At 49.4% G+C, this 10,861-nt stretch overlaps 1 pseudogene; it reads left to right on the plus strand.

Annotated features, from left to right (window-relative positions):
- The first annotated feature begins 1,368 nt into the window (after positions 1-1,368).
- Positions 1,369-9,595, plus strand: LOC135530991 (kelch-like protein 23; annotated as a pseudogene).
- Positions 9,596-10,861: the final 1,266 nt, after the last annotated feature.

The following is a 10,861-nucleotide window of genomic DNA, read 5'->3' on the forward strand; positions in this document are numbered from 1 at the left end:
CACTAGATGTTGGAACATTGCTGCTATAACAGCCTCCACTCCTCTGGGAAGGCTTTCCACTAGATGTTGGAACATTGCTGCTATAAAAGCCTCCACTCTTCTGGGAAGGCTTTCCACTAGTTGTTGGAACATTGCTGCTATAACAGCCTCCACTCTTCTGGGAAGGCTTTCCACTAGATGTTGAAACATTGCTGCTATAACAGCCTCCACTCTTCTGGGAAGGCTTTCCACTAGATGTTGGAACATTGCTGCTATAACAGCCTCCACTCTAATGGGAAGGCTTTCCACTAGATGTTGGAACATTGCTGCTATAACAGCCTCCACTCTTCTGGGAAGGCTTTCCACTAGATGTTGGAACACTGCTGCTATAACAGTCTCCACTCTTCTGGGAAGGCTTTCCACTAGATGTTGGAACACTGCTGCGGGGACTTGCTTCCATTCAGATCATTAGTGAGGTCGGGCACGGATGTTGGGCGATTAGGCCTGACTCGCAGTCGGCGTTCCAATTCATCCCAAAGGGTTAGATGGGGTTGAGGTCAGGGCTCTGTGCAGGACAGTCGAGTTTTACCACACTGATCTCAACAAACCGTTTCTGCATGGACCTCGCTTTGTGCACAGGGGCATTGTCATAATGTAACAGGAAAGGGCCTTCCCCAAAACTGTTGCCACAAATCTTGGAAGCACAGAATCATCTAGAATGTCATTGCGTGCTGTAGCGTTAAGATTTCCCATCACTGGAACTAAGGTCTCTTGCCCGAACCATGAAAAACAGCCCCAGACATTATTCCTGCTCCACCAAAACAGTTGACACTGTGCATTGGGGCAGTCGGCGTTCTCTTGGCTTCTACCGAACCCAGATTCGTCCATTGGACTGCCAGGTAGTGAAGTGTGATTCATCACTCCAGAAAACGCATTTGCAATGATCCAGACTCCAATGGTGGCGAGCTTCACACCACTCCAGCCGACGCTTGGCATTGCGCATGGTGATCTTAGGCTAAGATCGGCTGCTCTGCCATGATGGAAACCCATTTCATGAAGCTCCTGACGAACAGTTCTTGTGCTGACGTTGCTTCCAGAGGCAGTTTGGAACTCGGTAGTGAGTGTTGTAACCGAGGACAGACGATCTTTACGTGCTTCAGAGGTCGGCGGTCCCGTTCTATGAGCTTGTGTGGTCTACCACTTCGCGGCTGAGCCGTTGTTGCTCCTAGACATTTACACTTCACAATAACAGCACTTACAGTTGAGCGGGGCAGAAATTTGACAAACTGACTTGTTGGAAAGGTGGCATCCTATGACGGTGCCACGTTAAAAGGCACTCAGCTCTTCAGTCAGACCATTCTATTGCCAATGTTTGTCTATGGAGATTGCATGGCGGTGTGCTCGGTTTTGTACACCCGTCAGCAACGGGTGTGGCTGAAATAGCCGAATCCACTAATTTTAAGGGGTGTTCACATACTTCTGCATATATAGTGTAGGTTATTTCCTGCATCCCAAATGGCACCCTATTCCCAGAAAGTGTAATATGGACCCTAAGGGCGCTGGTCAAAAGTAGTGCACAATAGGCTGCTATTTGGGACGCAACTCTAAACTGTCTCCCTCCCAGGCCTCCATTACCCAGTGGAATGTAGAGTCTCTGCTGAAGGCTGCAGACCTGCTGCAGTTCGGAGCCGTGAAAAAGCGGCCTGTGAGAACTTCCTGGTTCGTCTCCTCGACGTCGACAACTGTCTGGGCATGCTCCGTTTCGCCCAGCTCCATGTGTGTCTGTCCCTGGAGAAGGAGGCACGCAGGGTGCTGCTCTGCCACTTCCACGAGGTAATGGTTCAGGCTTAGGTTCAGGCTTATTCCTACATCGTGGTACATACACAGAAACAAACAACAAATATGATGTCATTCAATATATATATATAAAAACTCAGGAGATATGTATTCTACTAAATCAATAGATGGGTTTATTAAATGTCTTTAGTGATTTGAGAGTGTCATTTTCTCAGGTGGTGAGAGAGGAGGAGTTCCAGGAGCTGGGGGTGGAGAAGGTGAGGAGCCTCCTGCAGGAGGAGAACCTGGCGGAGGTGTTGAAAGAGGCGGTGCTGGTGGAGGGGGTGGTGAGGTGGCTGGCCCACGATACTCTTGCCCGCAGGGGCCACTTCCAGGAGCTTCTTCACTCCGCCCACTTAGACCTGAAGGAAGAGTACCTCCGGACGGCCTTGGAGCTTCATAGACAGTGTCTGGAGACTGACACTGAAGACATCCACTCTCTGTTTGTCCAAGCTCTGAAGACCGCTTTTAATATCAATAAAAGCCCTTCGGAACAGTGCAGAAGGGGCAGGAGACTGACCTCCAGGATGTTTGTGATAGGGAGGGTACCACTGGCACACTCTGTCTGAGGTCCAGACCTGGGACCCGGTCACGGACCAGTGGCAGCAGGGGAGGATATGCCAGACCACACCAGGAGAGTTATGGAGTTACCCTGCTGGGCTCCAACATCTACATTAGCGGCGGCTACAGGACAGACACTACAGAGGCTCTAGATACAGTGTGGGTTTACAGCAGTGACACTGATAAATGGACACAGGGGCAGCCCATGCTGACAGCGAGGTACTACCACTGTTCTGTGGGTCTGCATGGGTGTGTCTACGTCATAGGAGGGTACAGAGGAGGGGCGCCCATGGGGGAAACGGAATTCTATGACCCCCTGAAAAGGAAGTGGATTCTCGTAGCTAATATGGTACAAGGTAGGTTGGCCTATGAAGGTTTGGAATATGACACAGTTGTGTAACTTGACAGTTGATTTTTTGTTGTAAGTTTTGTCTTATAGTAAATGTATTTGTTTACTGCTGGAGTTTCATGGTAGTTTTAAGGTTGAAAGCCTTTTAGTGACAATTCTTCCTTCCTTCCTTCCTTCCTTCCTTCCTTCCTTCCTTCCTTCCTTCCTTCCTTCCTTCTTGCCTGCCTTCCTTTCTTCCCTTGTCACAGGCGTAAGGGGAACGCTACGGCCTGTGTTCTGAGAGACACAATATATGTGGCAGGCGGTCACTATGGTTACAAGGGAAGCTGCACCTATGATAAGATTCAGACCTACAGGGCAGATGTCAATGAATGGAGCATAACAACGACCTGTCCTCATCCAGGTACCACAACACAACTCAGTTATATCAGCCCTGGTTCTATAGAGATACAGAGAGATAAACTATGTTATATCAGCCCTGGCTCTATAGAGCTACAGAAGAGATAAACTATGTTATATCAGCCCTGGTTCTATAGAGATACAGAGAGATTGTTATGTACTTGAGTGAAGACCCAAAAGCGGTTTTAACAGAAAACAGAGTTCTTTAATAAAAAACAGGAATGGCATAAATCCTCTTCCAACGTTGACAATGGAACAAAAAGAACGTAGTATAGTGCAGGATGCACCTGCCAGGCAGACTCCGACAGGATAGGACAAGGTGGAAGCAAACGAGGACGACAGCTTGCTTCTGGCATCAAAAACACAAACAAGAATCAGACACTGAAAGTAGCAGGAACAGAGAGAAATAGAGACCTAATCAGAGGAAGAGAACAGGTGAGAAAGAGTGAATGAGCTAGTTAGGGAGATGTAGAACAGCTGAAGAATGAGAGACAGAGAAGGTAACCTAAAAAGACCAGCAGAGAGAGACAGAGTGAAGAGAAAGGACAGGAACAGACATAACAAGACATGACAGTACCCCCCCACTCACCGAGCGCCTCCTGGCGCACTCGAGGAGGAAACCTGGCGAGCGGAGGAAATCATCGATCAGCGAACGGTCCAGCACGTCCCGAGAGGGGAGCCCAACTCCTCTCCTCAGGACCGTACCCCTCCCAATCCACTAGGTACTGATGACCACGGCCCCGAGGCGCATGTCCAAATCTTACGAACCCTGTAGATGGGTGCGCCTCGACAAGGATGGGGGGGGGAGGGACGAGCGGGGGCACGAAGAACGGGCTTAACACAGGAGACATGGAAGACCGGGTGAACGCGACGAAGATAGCGGGAGAAGAAGTCGCACTGCGACAGGATTAATGACCTGGGAAATACGGAACGGACCAATGAACCGCGGGGCCAACTTGCGAAGCTGTCTTAAGGGAAGGTTCTGAGTGGAGGCCATACTCTCTGACCGCAGCAATATCTAGGACTCTTGGTCCTACGCTTATTGCGGCCCTCACAGTCTGCGCCCTATTACGGCAAAGTGCCGACCTGACCCCCTTCCAGGTGCGCTCGCAACGCTGGACAAAAGCCTGAGCGGAGGGACGCAGGACTCGGCGAGCTGAGATGAGAACAGCGGAGGCTGGTACCCGAGGCTACTCTGAAAGGGAGATAGACCGGTAGCAGACGAGGAGCGAAGTTGTAGGCGTACTCTGCCCAGGAGCTGTTCTGACCAAGACGCAGGGTTACGAAAAGAAAAGACTGCGTAAAAAATGCGACCAACAGTCTGATTGGCCCGTTCGGCGGCCGTTAGACTGGGGATGAAAGCGGACGAAGACTGACGGAAGCCCCAATCAAACGGCAAAACTCCCTCCAAAATTGAGACGTGAACTGCGGGCCTCTGTCGGAAAGCGCGTCAGACGGAAGGCCATGGTCGGAAAACATTCTCGATAATGATCTGAGCCGTCTCCTTAGCAGAAGGAGCTTAGCGAGAGGAATGAAATGAGCCGCCTTAGAGAATCTATCGACAACCGTAGAATAACTGTCTTCCCCGCTGATGAAGGCAGTCCGGTGATGAAATCTAAAGCGATGTGAGACCACGGTCGAGAGGGAATGGGAAGCGGTCTGAGACGGCCGGCAGGAGGAGAGTTCCCAGATTTAGTCTGCGCGCAGACCGGACAAGCGGCGACAAATCGACGCGCGTCACGTTCCCGAGTGGGCCACCAGAAACGCTGGCGAATGGAAGCGGCGTACCCCGAACGCCCGGGGTGGCCGGCTAACTTGGCAGAGTGGGCCCACTGAAGAACGGCCGGACGGTAGGAACGGGAACGACAGAAGGTTCCTAGGACAAGCTCGCGGCGACGGAGTGTGCGAGTGCTTGCTTTACCTGCCTCTCAATTCCCCAGACAGTCAGCCCGACAACACGCCCTTCAGGGGAGAATCCCCTCGGGGGTCGGTGGAGACCTCAGAAGAACTGAAGAGACGAGATAAAGCATCAGGCTTGGTGTTTTTGAGCCCGGACGATAAGAAATAACAAACTCGAAACGAGCGAAAAACAGAGCCCTTGAGCCTGACGCGCATTAAGTCGTTTGGCTGAACGGATGTACTCAAGGTTCCTATGGTCAGTCCAAACGACAAAGGCGATCGCCCCCTCCAACCACTGTCGCCATTCGCCTAGGGCTAGCGGATGGCGGCAGTTCAGCGATTACCAACATCATAGTTACGTTCTGACGGCGATAGCGATGAGAGAAAACGCGCAAGGATGGACCTTGCCGTCAGAGAGAAGCGCTGAGAAAGAATGGCTCCCACGCCCCACCTCTGACGCGTCAACCTCAACAACAAACTGACTAGAGATGTCAGGTGTAACAAGAATAGGTGCGGATGTAAAGCGATTCTTAAGAAGATCAAAAGCTCCCTGGGCGGAAACGGACCACTTAAAAGCACGTCTTAACAGAAGTAAGGGCTGTGAGGGAGCTGCCACCTGACCGAAATTACGGATGAAACGACGATAGAATTAGCGAAGCCCAGAAAGCGCTGCAGCTCGGCGCGTGACTTAGGAGCCCGGGCCAATCAATGACAGCCTGGACCTTAGCGGGATCCATCTTAATGCCCTCAGCGGAAATAACGGAACCGAGAAAAGGGACAGAGGCGGCATGAAAAGTGCACTTCTCAGCCTTCACATAAAGACAGTTCTCCAAAAGGCGCTGGAGGACGCGTCGCACGTGCTGAACATGAATCGAGAGAGACGGTGAAAAAATCAGGATATCGTCCATGTAAACGAAAACAAAAATGTTCAGCATGTCTCTCAGGACGTCGTTAACTAGTGCCTGAAAGACAGCTGGAGGGTTAACGAGGCCGAAAGGAAGAACCCGGTATTCAAAGTGCCCTAACGGAGTGTTAAACGCCGTCTTCCACTCGTCCCCCTCCTGATGCGCACGAGATGGTAGGCGTTACGAAGGTCCAATTTGGTGAAAAACCTGGCTCCCTGCAGGATCTCGAAGGCTGAAGACATAAGAGGAGCGGATAACGATTCTTAACTGTTATGTCATTCAGCCCTCGATAATCCACGCATGGGCGCAGGGATCCGTCCTTCTTCTGAACAAAAAAAAACCCCGCTCCGGCGGGAGAGGAGGAGGAGACTATGGTACCGGCGTCGGCGAAACCGACAAATAATCCTTGAGAGCCTTACGTTCGGGAGCCGACAGAGTATAATCTACCCCGGGGGGGTAGTTCCCGGAAGGAGATCAATACTACAGTCATCGACCGGTGTGGAGGGAGAGAAGTGGCCTTGGAACGACTGAACACCGTGCGCAGATCGTGATACTCCTCCGGCACCCCTGTCAAATCGCCAGGCTCCTCCTGTGAAGAAGAGACAGAGGAAACAGGAGGGATAGCAGACATTAAACAGGTCACATGACAAGAAACATTCCAGGATAGGATAGTATTACTAGACCAATTAATAGAAGGGTTATGGCGCACTAGCCAGGGATGACCCAAAACAACAGGTGTAAAAGGTGAACGAAAAATTAAAAAAGAAATGGTTTCGCTATGATTACCAGAGACAGTGAGGTTAAAGGCAGGCGTCTCACGCTGAATCTTAGGAGAGAACTACCATCTAAAGCGAACAAGGCCGTGGGCTCCCCTAACTGTCTGAGAGGAATGTCATGTTCCCGAGCCCAGGTCTCGTCCATAAAACAGCCCTCCGCCCCAGAGTCTATCAAGGCACTGCAGGAAGCAGATGAACCGGGCCAGCGGAGATGGACCGGAAAGGTAGTGCGTGATCCAGAAGGAGAGGCCTGAGTAGTTGCGCTCACCAGTAGCCCTCCCCTTACTGATGAGCTCTGGCTTTTACTGGACATGAGGTGACAAAATGACCAGCGGAGCCGCAGTAGAGACAGAGGCGATTGGTGATTCTCCGTTCCTTCTCCTTGGCCGAGATGCGGATACCCCCAGCTGCATAGGCTCAGCATCCGAGCCGGCGGAGGAGGGTGGCAGTGATGCGGCAGGTGGCAGTGATGTGGAGAGGGGAGCAACGGCGGAACGCGGCTCCTTTCCACGAGCTCGGCGACGAAGATCAAACCGTCGCTCTATGCGAATAGCGAGGGCTATTAAGGAGTCAGACTGGAAGGAACCTCCCGGGAGAGGATCTCATCCTTACCTCGACGAGGAGACCCTCCAGAAAACGAGCGAGCAAAGCCGGCTCGTTCCAGTCACTAGAGGCAGCGCGAGTGCGAAACTCAATAGAATAATCCGTTATGGATCGATTCCCCTGACATAGGGAAGACAGGGCCCTGGAAGCCTCCTCCCCAAAAACAGAACGGTCAAAGACCCGTATCATCTCCTCCTTAAAGTCCTGAAACTGGTTAATACACTCAGCCCTCGCCTCCCAGATTGCCGTGCCCCACTCACGCGCCCGTCCGGGTAAGGAGAGAAATGACGTAGGCGATGCGGGCTGCGCTCCTGGAGTAAGTGTTGGGCTGGAGAGAGAACACCACATCACACTGAGTGAGGAATGAGCGGCACTCAGTGGGCTCCCCAGAGTAACAGGGCGGGTTGTTGATCCTGGGCTCCGGAGACTCGGAAACCCTGGAAGTGGGCGGTGGATCGAGGTGGAGTTGGTGAACCTGTCTTGTGAGGTCGGAGACTTGGACGGCCAGGGTCTCAACGGCATGTCGAGCAGCAGACAATTCCTCCTCGTGTCTGCCTAGCATCGCTCCCTGGATCTCGGCGGGGCGGAGTGAAAAGGGTCGAGGCCGCTGGGTCCATTCTTGGTCTGATTCTTCTGTTATGTACTTGAGTGAAGACCCAAAGCGGTTTTAACAGAAAACAGAGTTCTTTAATAAAAAACAGGAATGGCATAAATCCTCTTCCAACGTTGACAATGGAACAAAAGAACGTAGTATAGTGCAGGATGCACCTGCCAGGCAGACTCCGACAGGATAGGACAAAGGTGGAAGCAAACGAGACGACAGCTTGCTTCTGGCATCAAAAACACAAACAAGAATCAGACACTGAAAGTAGCAGGAACAGAGAGAAATAGAGACCTAATCAGAGGGAAGAAGAGAACAGGTGAGAAAGAGTGAATGAGCTAGTTAGGGGAGATGTAGAACAGCTGAAGAATGAGAGACAGAAGGTAACCTAAAAGACCAGCAGAGAGAGACAGAGTGAAGAGAAAGGACAGGAACAGACATAACAAGACATGACAGAGATAAACTATGTTATATCAGCCCTGGTTCTATAGAGATACAGAGAGATAAACTATGTTATATCATCCCTGGTTCTATAGAGATACAGAGATATAAACTATGTTATATCAGCCCTGGTTCTATAGAGCTACAGAGAGATAAACTATGTTATATCAGCCCTGGTTCTATAGAGCTACAGAGATAAACTATGTTATATCATCCCTGGTTCTATAGAGATACAGAGATATAAACTATGTTATATCAGCCCTGGTTCTATAGAGCTACAGAGAGATAAACTATGTTATATCAGCCCTGGTTCTATAGAGATACAGAGAGATAAACTATGTTATATCATCCCTGGTTCTATAGAGATACAGAGATATAAACTATGTTATATCAGCCCTGGCTCTATAGAGCTACAGAGATAAACTATGTTATATCAGCCCTGGTTCTATAGAGCTACAGAGATAAACTCTGTTATGTCAGCCCTGGTTCTATAGAGCTACAGAGAGATAAACTCTGTTATATCAGCCCTGGTTCTATAGAGCTACAGAGAGATAAACTCTGTTATATCAGCCCTGGCTCTATAGAGCTACAGAGAGATAAACTCTGTTATACCAGCCCTGGCTCTATAGAGCTACAGAGAGGAAATGGGACAGTGCATTAAAATCCCAAAGTTCTGGTGCGGCTCAACCACACGAGGAACACTGTTAATAACTAACTTACCCCAGGCTTGAAGGAATTATGAAAAACACATAGTTATGTTGTAGTGCAGCATTCAAACTTTACAAAAATATGAATGCAGAGATGTCTACTCTCTTGAAGCAAAAGTGAAATCATAGGATGTACACACCATGTAAAGTGATGCACACAAGTAGTAGTCATCCTTCCTGTATTTGAGCAAAGATCATTTATTTGACCTCTGTCTTGATTGTCCCTTAGAGTACGGCCTGTGCCTGGTGTCACTTCCCCCCAAGCTGTACCTGGTGGGTGGCCAGACCACCATCACAGACTGTTACGAACCGGACAGAGATGAGTGGAGCCAGCTGGCCAGGACCAAGGAGAGGAGGATGGAGTGTGGCGCCGTGGCCATGAACGGGTCCCTGTATGTCACCGGGGCTACTCCTACTCCAAGGGCACCTACCTGCAGAGTGTGGAGAGGTACGACCCCGAACAGGACACCTGGGAGATCGTGGGGAATTTACCTGGAGCGGCGCGGTCACATGGATGTGTCTGTGTTTACAGTGTTTAGAGAGAGTGGGAGAGAGAGAGAGAGAGGGGAGAGAGAGAAAGAGAGAGAGAGAGAGAGAGAGAGAGAGAGAGAGAGAGAGAGAGAGAGAGAGCAAGAGAGAGAGAGAGAGGGGGAGAGAGAAGAGAGAGAGAGGCGAGAGAGAGAGAGAGAGAGAGAGAGAGAGAGAGAGAGAGCGAGAGAGAGAGAGAGAGAGAGAGAGCGAGAGAGAGAGAGAGAGAGAGAGAGAGAGAGAGAGAGAGAGAGAGAGAGAGAGAGACAGAGAGAGAGAGAGAGAGAGAGAGAGAGAGACAGAGAGAGCGCGAGAGAGAGAGAGAGAGAGAGAGAGAGAGAGAAAGAGCGAGAGAGAGAGAGAGAGAGAGCATTCCAGGTTGTCAGTTAATGCAGTTGTGGATGTGTGTGTGTGTTTATAGTATGTAAACTATATATTGTATTACTGTTGTTGAACACTTAACCAGGCGTTGTGAGGTCGTGTGAACTGCATGTGAGACGACCTGGAACGTGTCCTTTGTTACTCTGCTCCATTCAGAGGACTTGTTCAGACAGCTGATGGCGTCTGATCTACCTCATCCTGTTCTCCTGCTGTGGACACGGGAAGATTTATTGTGTCCGATTAAGAGATTTTGGGGCGTGGAATGTTCCCCTATGCTGGAAGTGGGAGCCTGAGTGAAAAAAGTTTAGGATCCCCTGAATTAGATAAATAACGGTGTGTTGTTTACAATGATTTGTTTGTTTTATACGTTGTATTGTAAAACTTTTGATTGTGAAAATAATTTATTGTTTTTTTACTTGACTTAGCCATTTTGAATGGCAGCAGCTGACACACATTGCAAAGCACCACTAGGGGATTTATCCTCAAAGATTTCTTAATATTTATTTAATTTATTCGAACAGGAAAAAGAGGATTTGATACCATACAAATGAATGTACAACTTTGCATAGTTTTCTTTCTTTTAAATATAGTTTAAAAAGAATCACCGGCAGTAGCCTTTCCTGCAGGAAAATGACCAAATCGCCCTCTAGTGGCCTCATGGGTGGAATGTTGTTAAGATTTTTCATAATTTTATAATTAATAAACCTTTTAGTGGGGTGGGAGGCGCAGAAAATCTGTTTTTCTATGTCAAACGGTTGTGTTATATTTCAGTCTTCTGTGATGTATATGATGTGTAATGTTGGGATGAAAACTCAACATGTAATACATTTCAACTCCATATCTGACATGATACAGGTGTCTTCTTTTTTAAAGCCCATAACCATGTGTGTACTTTT

The sequence above is a fragment of the Oncorhynchus masou genome, unplaced genomic scaffold (genome assembly GCF_036934945.1).
Source record: "Oncorhynchus masou masou isolate Uvic2021 unplaced genomic scaffold, UVic_Omas_1.1 unplaced_scaffold_1477, whole genome shotgun sequence".
Taxonomy (NCBI): domain Eukaryota; kingdom Metazoa; phylum Chordata; class Actinopteri; order Salmoniformes; family Salmonidae; genus Oncorhynchus; species Oncorhynchus masou.